The 11,101-nt window shown below is 45.5% G+C and overlaps 1 long non-coding RNA gene across 1 annotated transcript; it reads right to left on the bottom strand.

Moving 5' to 3' along the window:
* Positions 1-264: 264 nt before the first annotated feature.
* Positions 265-10,683, bottom strand: LOC108449262. The gene is made up of 4 exons (XR_001865410.1): positions 10,255-10,683; positions 8,590-8,772; positions 4,858-4,969; positions 265-808 (listed from the first exon to the last, which is right to left on the bottom strand). It is a non-coding gene; the product is annotated as an uncharacterized LOC108449262 (long non-coding RNA).
* Between the last annotated feature and the right edge of the window lie 418 nt (positions 10,684-11,101).

The raw sequence follows: 11,101 nt of genomic DNA, 5'->3' as shown, positions 1-11,101 counted from the left end.
TTGGCATGAACCCCCTCCATCCTCTCCTGTCTCATCACATGTGACACAGATCCAAGAGCTCCTTGTATGTGGCTTGTCTGCACTTCATCCATGGAAAACATTGAGTAAGAGGTGATGTGAGCCAGCCTATGCTAAACCAGGTCAAAGCTCTAACGGGGCGCAGAAACCATTATGGTAATTTCCCTGCTCCACCCATGAAGGACTACAGTATATATTTCTATAATAAGAGAAAAAAGTCATTAAATGGGATTCCAGATGCAGATGTACTTGTTTGTCATAACAGAGGTCATTGACATGTATCTGAATCAAGGAAGATGACTAAGAATTTAAGAAATCTGGGCATGTATTATTTATGGAAAGAGAGGCTCAGCAAGGAGCTGTGTGGCAATTGCTGGGGGCGGAAGGACTCATGGTGTCTGGGTAATACTTTGTGTAACCTGTCTAGGAAGGGAGAAGTCATCTGATTCAAGGAGAAAAGTATACAGATAACTAAAACAACTGCAGGAGGTTGTTGCACGAAGGCTCCCAGGAAGGAATAGAATGGACATTAGGATGCATTTTGGGAAACATGAAAGTTCTGTAAAGCACTGAGCACACACATGGGTCTGAAGTTTCTTTTAAAGGCTGTGTTCACCACAGCTGAGGGCAAAGTCCAGTAAACATATGAGGTATCATCCAAAATCCAGTAAAATGGCATAACCCCCCTCCCCTGCCATGATACACAGAGGCAGCAGAAGTAAGTGCAGACATCCAGGGCATCCAAGTCTGCTCCACCCTCAGCAGCAGGGAGGGGATCCAGGGGTCAGCCCTGAAAAAGAAGAGAAGCTCTGAAACACAAGGACCAGCAAAGGCTTGGAGAGCAAAATATCTCCTGTGTGCCTTGGACAGCAATCCCTGCAAGGGGTAGGTTAACAGCTCTTTTTCCTTCTACACCTTCCGGGTTTTAGGGTAGGACCCCTGTTTTTCAGACCTCTGTTTTCTCTCTTGCTCTTCCAGAGTGACCCCATCTCCCCTGGGTCCTCAGCTCTTCCCTCAGCCTTCAGCCTGCCATTGCCTCAGCCCCTGGCAGGAGTTCAGTGATAATATAAATCCAAATAGAATTTGGTGGATTTAAGCCCAGCCTGCCTATCACTGTGCTTCCCTACAAGCAGACATATCAATGTCATGGGAAAATTGAAAAGAAACTTAAAATACAAACCCGTTTGAGGAGAGCTAGTCCAGAACAAGTTTGAATCTGATCATACTTTATGGTTTAAATATAAATACCTTCAAGGGAAAAAAGAAAAGCCAATATACAAAAGAGATAATGTAATGGAAATAATGTTTCCCTGCCCAGGATAGAGCTGCCAGCCTGAGCCCTGGCTGGTGTTCACACAGAGCTACCTCACACCTACTGGGTGAGGATGAGGCCCCACAGCCACATTTTATTGACACATTGATGCAGTGCAAATAAAGTAGGTCTGGAGCTGTGGCTGCTACAGGCAAGAGGGAAGGAAATGAGCCAGCTATGATGTCTTTGTATACTTGCAGACTACAGGAATGTGTTTTGTTGGCCTAATGGTAATCCGGACTTTGAAATCCCGCTCATTCCCATTTCTCTCTCCCATGACACAAAATAATTCTTCAGGACTGTCTCTAACCCCCAAACTCCTTGGAGCTTGTTCTGTGCAATGTTACACCACTGGGGCTCCTCACAGTATTGTGTAATGCGGTGAGATCACAGACGAGCTCAGTCCTTGTGGCTTGCGCTATCTTGCCTGCCTGATGGTTAGCTGCACTTTAAAAACTAAAGAACCATTCCTGTAGGATTACAGCTGTAATTCTTAATAGCAACAGGAAACACAGACATGCAAGTGATCCAGACAAGCAAGAAATCCATTGATGTGGAGAAGTTTTCTGCTTATGTCTATAAGTTCATATGCTGTGGCCACAGTTTGGGAAATTCAGCCTTTATTTGTCTTACTGTGCTTTACAAACACATATGGATGGGTTAATTGTGGAGTCTGGTAGAGGGGCAAGGACAAGAGCAGTGTTTTCAGATGTGATATTTAGCCTCTAAATGTTAAATAGAAACCTGAGCAGTATTCATGGGTTTAACCTCTCAGCAGATGCACCATGATGCTTAGTTTAAAGAGTCTTTGAGAATCAGGAACTACCATCCCATGGTGGGATTTTCCTCTGAAGTGAGTCATTGGCCTTTGTCAAACTCTCATGTTAAAAGGTTATTGACATGTGAGTCACAGAGACCAAGCACTCCAGCTTCCACGAGTTTGCCCTCCTTGAACAGTCAGGGGTTTTTTTGCAGCCTTTTTAATTACACAGAGACTCTGAAAAATACAGTCTGAAAATAAGCATGGCATGTTTTGCTGAACTGTATCCTGACCAGGAAGTCTGAGCAACAGAGATGGGACTCAAAGCTGTAGCCTTCGTGACTTATTTAGCTTTCTAACCACAATTAAAATCTCAGTGCATCATCACGTAACAAGTGAGTACACTTGATCAAAAATAAGGTTGTTTGGAAGCTTCAGACAGTGGTCTGATGGTTATCACAGAATCATAGAATTCTAGAATGGTTTGGGTTGACAGGGGCTTTAGAGATCATCCAGTTCCAACACTCCCACCATGGGCAGGAACAACTTCCACTATCCCAGGGTGCTCAAAAACCCATCCAAACTGGCCTTGAGCACTTCCAGGAATGTGGCATCCACAACTTCTCTTGGCAGTCTGTACATATTTTATAGGTATTTGTGTATGTTTTATTCACTAAAATTAAAAGAACTACAGTTTTAAAAGCTTATCATATGGATGTGTGAATACGCTGATGCAGGATGGGAAAAAAGAATACACAGCGTCATCACTAAGTATTATTTAGGTCCCCTGGGGAGTGTAAAATCTGTTCTGACTGAAGGGACAGGAGCACCAGGTTCCCAGCAGCATGCTGGCTGCTTATGGGGTCTTTTGGTCTCCTCCAGGATCAGCATTCACCCATCCTGTTGCTGTTTTCCTGATATCTATTACCTGTTCTTCACTGTTGACTACAAGCAGTTAATGGATAATGAAAATATGTTTTGGGAGAGATTTATACAACCACATTTTATCACTGGGTCATTTTCTGTTGGCTTGTGTGGCTATAAACTGGAGGGAATGGATGCCTTTAAAACAAGCCCTTTGGTCAGAGAGGATGAGCTGTGGTTACAAAATGTTATTCACTGTCTAGAACAGACTGAGAGGAGAAGATTGCAAATACCCAAGATCTTAAACATCTACACTTGGAAGTAAAACAATGACATTCAGTCACTCTAGGCCTGGTGTTGGCATTGGTAACTTGCCCTCAGATCATTCTCTGGGCTGTTTTTCTGCAGCAATGCCATCCCAGGCTGATTATAGACCAACCCCAAGACAGACAGAGGACAGGACTGTGCCTGTGGGTCTAGCCTGAGGGCCACAAAATGAAGATTGACAAGAAAGTAGTTTCCTGTTTGTTTGATTAAATACAACTACAAAATTAAGATAAAACATATCCATAGCCCACTGGAGGTGTGTTGTGACGCACCACTGAATGTTTGTAAAATGATTTGGAAGTGAAAAACGCTGCAACAATGCAAAGCCGTGTTCTTATGAAAGACAGTTGATTGCTTCTTTTATAAGGCCACAAAGTCCAGAAAAGCAGAGTAGAAATCAGCATGTCTCCAGATGTCTGGCAGCAGTCCTATCCCTGGCAGCAGCTGCAGCTCTGACACAACCTGATGCTGCAATCTTCTGGAGAGAAGAAGAAAGCTCTCTAGCACTCAGTGACTTCAGGATGCCCACTGAGTGTTGTTATTTATTCAGAGGGGTACTGCTACACCTCCCAAATCAGGAGTTCAGGTCTGAACTCAGCTGCCATCACAGTGACTGGTGTGGCTTGAGAAAAAACTCACCATCCCTTAATCACCAAATCTGCAGCATTTCTGACTAAAGGCCTGTGAGTGAATGCTTCTTCAAAGAAGCTGGCAATTGGTGTCCAGTGCATTTTGAAAACTGGCAAAACTATACAATGGCAAAACAAGCACTGCTCTTGAATTTTCAGCAGCATTTGTGCTATGAGGATCAATGTTTGTATACATTTGTGAGTCTATTAGGACACAAGAGCATGAAAATCTTACAGGGGCAGGAATACACACAGCACCTGTCAGTAGTTCTCTTGAAGAAGGTTAAATCCTTAATTTTATTGAAAAACCTCTGTAGGATATACTGCCGTGGAGACTGATCACTCCAGAGCACAGTGTGAGCAGTTTATAGCTCTGTACTGAGAAATCTTGCTATGCAATGAGGTGCAAAATATTTTTCAATTCCCTCATTGCCAGTATCGAGTTGCCCACCATATTATTTGAAATATATTTCTTGACTGAAAGGTTATTGCAGGGATCTACTGGAAAAGCAGTGAGCCCCTGTGCACTGCTTGTTTGGCTTCTGAAGGGCTCTTGGTGGGCATCCTACCCAGTTTGCTCTCACCTTCTGCTGCACCCCTTCAGCTGTGCTGGGGCAGAAGAGGATGTTTTTATTTTCAGTGGGGATGCTTTCAGTAATGCTGTGGATAAAGGGGTTTTAGTCAGTGGTGTGCTCACCCTCCCCTCCTGGGCAGGGCTGTGCCCTCTGCTCCAGGTGACATGGCTGTTCATGAGACAAAGGACTACACAGCCTGGTGTGAAGTCCTCAGTTTAACCCACAGTAGTGGAGTTATTATGGACAGGCATGGTTCAGCCACTGGGAACAGGAGTCAAGCAGCCTCTGTGCCAGGCCCAGCTCTGCTACCCTGTGGGACCAGCAGACCACAGGAAAAGGTACAGGGCAAAGAGTATAAAAGTCATCACCTACCCAAAGCCCTTCCCTTTACCGTAAATGCTGATTTAAATGCAGTTGCTGATTTAAACTTGCATTTCAGGATCATCACCAACTTGTGCAGAACAAAATGCCTTCCCTTCCCATCCTGTAAGCAAGAAGCAAAATGACTTTTTAGGAAAGCTGTGTAATTCCTGCCTGAAATTAAAGTGCAGATTCTTTTTGGTTCCTCCAAGCTATTTTTTTACAGTTTCTTAAGCCACAGATGAGAAAAAAGCACAACAAAAATCCAATTAAGGAAAAGCCTTGGGAAAGAGAAAGTGCTTGTTGTTTAAACGTGAGCTGCAAAGGTAGCTAGGAAAGGTGGGTTAAATGCAGAGCCTAAATATCCAGCAGCCATAATTGTTATCTGAGCCTCTGCACCATTAGTGATGCAGCAATACTGGTTTGGGTTTTCCCCTCCACTCTCCAGGTTCACATGTGAGCAGGTCTCCACAAGCTCCTCACTTACTGGTCTGATGAAAAATTGGTTTGAAAAACAAAACTCTGTTAGAAAAAGAAAGTGTGTGAACAGGCAAAGTAACGATCTTGGAGCTCTAGAAAAAAAATCCTGGCTCCAAATTATTCTACATGGGGAAAATTCATCAGGTGCCAAGAGGAAAAAAAAACAAAACTGAGAGCCTTGTTTTGATTTCCATCCATTCCAGCTGATCACTTGTCTCCAGGCTGAGTGTATCTTTTTAAAGAGAGCTTCTTATTCAGTGAGCCACAAGCAGTGACTGCAGGGAGAAGGCATAGCCTTGTTTTATGTAGGATGTTTCAGCTGCCAATGAAAAGATCTTCCTTCCCTGAATGTTGTAAAACCTACACCACCAAACTGTGCCATAAGTGATGTGCTTTGCAACAGGATTTCCTTGTACTCCACTAAACACAGACAACCTGAGACCCACTTACCTCACTCACCCATGGAAAAGGAAATGGGATGAAGAATTAGAAGAAGGAACAAGACAACAAATGCAAACACATTTGTCATTCGTTCCTCACCTGACTTTTGTACAGGCCCTTTCTCCTCTGTCTTTCTCCCCCTTTGACCTGTATGTTTAAAATCACTCTGGAGGGCTTCTGCCTTTTTCAGTTTGCTGGCCTTGGTGGAAGGAAAAATTCAGCTTTATTAATTTAAGCTATCTGGCAAAAGGCTTATTTTCTCAGATGGCTGCACAGATGCAAAAGGCCACAGACTGAACAGTGCTAATCCACTAGGTAAAATGAAGACAGAGTTTTATGGGCAAGAAGGAGTTTTTTGCAGAGTGACAGAATCTGCAGCTAGAAAAGACCAGAAGAAAATAAATCAACTCCCTCTACGGATTAAATTCTCCCAGTGGCACAAAAAGGGAGCACAGCTGTACTAAGGTCCTGGGTGTATATTTGGTTAATTAGATATTTTTCCTCCTTCCCAACCAGGATAGCTTTGTTTTATGTCTGCACCTCTCTCCGGTTTAGCCAGTCCCAACATGATGGAAATGCTTGTTCCATGCTGCTCAAAGGCACAGGGATTCCTGTCTTTGGCAGGGAAAACAGGGAAAGCTGTGTGTGTAAACATACATATACACATATATATCACCTCTTCTGGAAGCTATGAGCACTGACAGCTCCTAGTTCAAACTGAAGTAGCTCAGGTATATGCAGGGATCTGTTTGTATGTATTATTCAAGTAAGTATGTGTGTAGATAAATACAAAAAAATGCACAAATGGCTGCATACTCCAAGCAATATATTTCCATATGAACTCATTTATCTTGAGAGGCAGGCAAGGAGCAGTTTCTGGAGCAGCTTTCTGCTGGAAAGACTGAGAGTGATCTCCCTTTGGTCATTTAATGAGTGGTGGGGTCAGATTGAGATCTCTGAGGCTTTCAACACTTAGCCTTCTTTCTCCAACTTATTTGTCTTTCTTTCTCATATTATGCAAGAGATGAGACGCTCTGATAAAATCTCTTCTTGTGGGAGAACATGACTCAGTTTTCACAAGTGGGTACCCCATGAAACATAGCCATCATCCCCTTGCAAGTCTTCATATAACCAAAATAATATCAGAAGTGGAGGCAGGAGAGAAGCAGGGTCAGAGGAGTGAAGTGGAGGAGGAAGTCATAAACTTCCTTCTGTATTATTTGCACCCAGCTCCTACAGCTTCTGAATCACAACTATGTGAACAAATAACTCACAGTCATCTGCAGGAGATCACCACAATTGTAATAATCACCCTTTTTACTCCAGAATTTTCAAGGTTCAAGTATTAGTGGCATAATATATTTGTACACATCCAACTTACACCTCTATTACGGTGGGGGGGTGTCTCATTCCTCTAATCTCATTCAGCTGTAGAACTTCTATTGAATGTGTCTGGGAAGAAAATCTAATGGAATAAACCAGATCTATATCCACCAAGGGAGACAAAAACTCAAAAATTCATTGTTTCCTCAGACCCAAGAGTAGATATACCTAATTCAACCACAAATTGCTGGGCTGAGCAGGGTTCATGGCACAGCCAGGAAGAAGAATTCCTTCCCGTGCAGGAATTACCATGTTAAACTCCCTGACCTGGGTTACACAGGAGGTCAGATTAGATTATCACTGTCCAAAATTCTGCTCCCAGAAACCAACTTCCAGTGCCCATCTGGCTGCAATCCCAGGTAAACATGAGGAAAGGAAAAAAGCAAGCATGTGGTCAGGGTATCTCATTTCTGTGTGCTGTGGTGGAGGGCTCTCACTGCTGTCGGTAAGAAGGCAGCAGACCTTCCTGAAAACAAGAAAAACTTTAACAGATGCCAGGGGGGAAATTTTAGGGTCATCAGTGGCCAACATAGAGCCCTCCCAGCATGGCCTTGTGTGCATGCAGGCAGTCCCTGCTGCTGATTCAGGGCTCCCAGATGCCCTGAAATTGGTAAAATACAGAGAAACTCCCCTGTGGCACAGTGAGTCGCAGAGGTACAAACCATTGCAAAGGGCAATGCTGCCAGTTTGTTCCATCCATTCCAGGACTCTCCTCTGGGCCATTGCATCCCTGCTGGAGAAAGGGATGCCACCTTGCCCTATGCAGCCACTCAATAACCACTTCTGCCCATACGAGCCCCAGTGAGAGACCAAACAAATTCTGCTGCCTGTCTTCTCTCCACTGCAGCAGCCAGCCCGCAGAACACAGACCTGGAATGGTGTATTCTCATGCCATGGATAGCCACAGTCATGCCAGCCCCATACATCTGAAGGCCACAATATGACTGGGGAGGAAGCAGCTCTCTCCAGTCAGCCTAAGCAGCAGACCTTTATTTCTCAGAGTTGCATGAACATTTCTCAGTAGCTGCTCACCTGCCAACAGAGGCAGCAGAGCCTGTTTCCCTGGTTTGTTGGTGCTCACTTCCAGCTCACACTTATCCCTAAAGCTCCGGGATCCCTTTTTAGCACCTCCTGTGTGAAATGCTTAGGCAGATGGTACCAGCAAGGCTTAAGCTTTCTTTTGAGGTGCCATGAAATCACCTGCCCATCCCTGATTACCAAACACTGGCCTCCATCCACTTGTCCTTTCCCCACCCCTGGGCGGCTGGTGAGCCCAGAGCTGGTCTGTGACTAACGGCAGCATGAGCAAGCGAGGAGGCCATCGGCCATCTAAATCAGCTGAATCAGAAGGACCAGCGGAAAGGAAAAAGAAAAGCTGTGTGAACAAGCACTAACCGCTTACAAGCTGCAGCATGAACATCAGGCACATTAGTGACTCACGGGTGAAATGCGTGACAGCGACTTCGGCGAGTGCTGGGAAGGGCTTCGCGCTTGGGCGGTGGGAGCGGAGGGTGTGCGGTGGAGATACAGCCCGGCCAGCCAAGTGTTTCCCACGCACATTCCTCTACTCCATGCACTATGAAATTCGGTCAGAAGATAAAGCATGGAAGCAGAAAGAAATTCCTAGGAGGAAAGCGAAACAGAAAAACAAAACAGCATGGTAATTTCTTGCTTGTAAAGAGCGGTATTTCCATGTGCGGGCTTGCTCCACCCGCAATTTTACATGTGTACAGTGATTTCTGATACATGCCTCTGGTAAGAAGCTTGATCTGTCTCAGGAAAATCCCTTTCTTGTTAATTTATTATTTGATATATATGTAAAAGAGCATACAATATAGCCTCAATCTACAGAGACTCATGCCTTCAGGGCTGTGGGTAAAGGAAAGAGTACACAAGAGATAAAGCACAGAGCAAACTAAGCTAACAGCTGAGCACCCTGGGTTCAGAGCAGCCCCTGGTGTTATTTTTGTCATGATTACCAGCACTGTGGTAGCATCCACAGCAGTGCATGGTGCTGTAGTTACACACAGCAGGTACCTGCCAGTGAGCATCCCCTCAGCAGTGCGACCCTGATGCTGGACAAACAGAAAAAAATCCACCCTGAGGATTTTCAGGGTAATGGGAGACAGACCCTTCAGTGGTGCTGAACTGGGTAAATTTTGAACTGGAAATATTCAAGGTTAGGTTGAATTGGGCTTTCAGCAAGCTGCTGTAGTGAAAGGTGTCCCTGCCCATGGCAAGACACCTGGAATTGAATGATCTTTAAGGTTCCTCCCAACCCAAACAGTTCTGTGATTCTATGGTTCTAGAAGTCCCTCTATGAGTCCCTGCATCTGAACCCTTTGCAGCAGAAGAGCATTTCTGAAGGAGTGCTGCCTGTCTAAGGGCCCATACGCTCCAGACCTCACCTCAGAAGGCATCCCTGCATGATGGGTAAATAGGTGAAAAAAACTCTACTCTGTAATGAGGAAGCTATTGTTTCAAGCAGTGACCTCACAGCCTGCTGTGTGCTCCCCGTGGAATTTCAGTCAGCTGCACTGACATGCAGGAACCTGCCAGGACACCGACCCCACACCCAGCCCCGGGGTGCTCCATGCCCTGTAACAGCGGAGCAGAGCTCGAGGACGAGCCAAACTGAGATTACAAAAGAGACCTGAGGTGCAAAGAAACCCCAAAATACTACAGCAGCATGGCAAATAGTGGCCCAGAGTGCCCCAGCCAAATCACTCACTAGGTGTTGATGCAGCCAAAAAGCACTGGAGGCAGCAGCCTGGAAGAGCCCCCCAGCCCAGCTCCTGCAGGGGTGGCTCTGTCCCTGTCTCAGCATTCCGGAGCAGGCCCTGCTGCCAGTGCCGGCACACGGGGTGAGCTCTCCATGCAGCCAGCTGTGATTGCAACACAATGACTTGCAGTGTATTAAATTAAGCAAGCAGTTAAATCATTTTCCAGATCAGGTCCTAACATGAGACAAGATGCAAAGACAGTTTAATAGAGGAAGCGAAGGGGGCGGAGGAGAAAGGGAGGAGCACTCCAGACGTGCTGTAAAATAAACCTACAGCGCACCCATTTTGATGGCTACCGATCTGGGTGTTTTTTCAGACATACCTGATAATGGGAGGTAAATGCCAGAAGCCCAGGGATAGTGAGAGCCCCACCACAAGCCCACAGGATGACCCATCTCCTGTGTGGTTCACACACATGTGCAGCCTCTGTTCCCCTCAGTGCATGGTGTGCAGCAGTGCCTCGTGGTTGCAGGGCTCCACGGGTTTTGTGTTGTGTGGGCACAACCCAACCCGAAAGCCCAAGTGTGCAGGGCTATGTTGATGGCAGAGACTGCCAAGGCAAGTCCATGGTGCCGGCGGCTCCCTGTTCTCCTTGCTGCCTGCCTGCAAAATTTTCCAGCAGTTCAGCACATCTTTCGTTGTTTACTCTGCTGACCTTTGTACAAAAAGCAACCTCTGTCTTTTGCAGTGAAGAGGATATTTGCAAAGAGCTAACAGGTATTCACTGGCTCCTGGAGCAACTTTGCGTGCTAACAGAGTGTTAAACAGCCTTGGGCATCCCTTGTGCCTGTGAGTGACTGGCTTCAAGTAATCTTGTTGTGGATGTGTGAGTTTTAGTTCTCACTATCTCATGTGAGAGATGCCCTGGAGGGGCTGTAGGACGTGCAACACCCTTTCACAGACCCTTTTGTTAGGTATTAATGAGTTACCATGACCGTGGCTTCCAGGTCTCCATTCAATTCACACCGGTTCCTCTCAGGCAGTCTAATTTGTACACCTCCACCACTATTAGAGCAGCTGGCCACTTCTCTATCACAAATATACATTTCTTTTTATAGCAAAGAGATCGAGCCTACTTCCATCCTAGTATGAAATGAAAAGTACCCACTGTTCTCCTTTTCTCAGTCTTGCCTCTGGCCTCTCCACCATCATTATATGGCAACAAGGAC

This window comes from Corvus brachyrhynchos, unplaced genomic scaffold, assembly GCF_000691975.1.
Source record: "Corvus brachyrhynchos isolate BGI_N302 unplaced genomic scaffold, ASM69197v1 scaffold116, whole genome shotgun sequence".
NCBI classification, from domain to species: domain Eukaryota; kingdom Metazoa; phylum Chordata; class Aves; order Passeriformes; family Corvidae; genus Corvus; species Corvus brachyrhynchos.
Note: the sequence above shows the minus strand (reverse complement) of the source record. Positions and strands in the feature narration are given on the sequence as shown.